Source organism: Buceros rhinoceros, unplaced genomic scaffold (assembly GCF_000710305.1).
Source record: "Buceros rhinoceros silvestris isolate BGI_N320 unplaced genomic scaffold, ASM71030v1 scaffold37619, whole genome shotgun sequence".
NCBI lineage: Eukaryota > Metazoa > Chordata > Aves > Bucerotiformes > Bucerotidae > Buceros > Buceros rhinoceros.
Genome location: NW_010434153.1, coordinates 2,375 through 3,004, shown reverse-complemented (window position 1 = coordinate 3,004; position 630 = coordinate 2,375).

The following is a 630-nucleotide window of genomic DNA, read 5'->3' as shown; positions in this document are numbered from 1 at the left end:
TGGGTGCGGCGGGGGTACCCCGGCTGACTGGCAGAGGGCAGGGAGCGGTGATGGGGCTCTGAGAGAGTGCAGTGGTGCTGCCTGTCACCATGGACCTGGGCTCTGCTCTCTGGTCTGCCAGCAAGGGTGGCCTTTCTCCTCGCCCCGCCCCCCCCTCCTGGATGTGCAGCCTTTTGCTGTGGGGGAAGAGCCGTGTCCTGCCTCCCCCAGCTCTTCTTAGGATTTCCCGAGCTGATGGTTCCTGGAGGTTCTCATCTCCTCCATCCTCCCCGGGCTGGGACGTTTCCATGCCCACCCTGGTCCTGCTCACTACATCTGGTCCCCAGGCTGGGAAGCGCGGGGACAATAAACCAGTGTGTGAACCCTCATCTGTGTCTCCGTGAGTGCTGCTGGCCCAGCCGGGGGGAAGCACCGCGGGTGGCTGGGGGTCTCTGCGCAGCTCTTGTGGGGTGGCCGCAGCCCTGGGGGGGCTCTCGGCTGGTGCCTGGGCTGCTGCATGGAGGTGGGAAACGGGAGCAGGGAGGGGGGATCACCATGGCCCCACTCGGACTGTGACAGTCACGTCCCCTGCTCTCAGTCCTACCTGTGACCTGCCGGTGCCCGCTGCCCTCCTGCCAGCCCTCCTGCCCT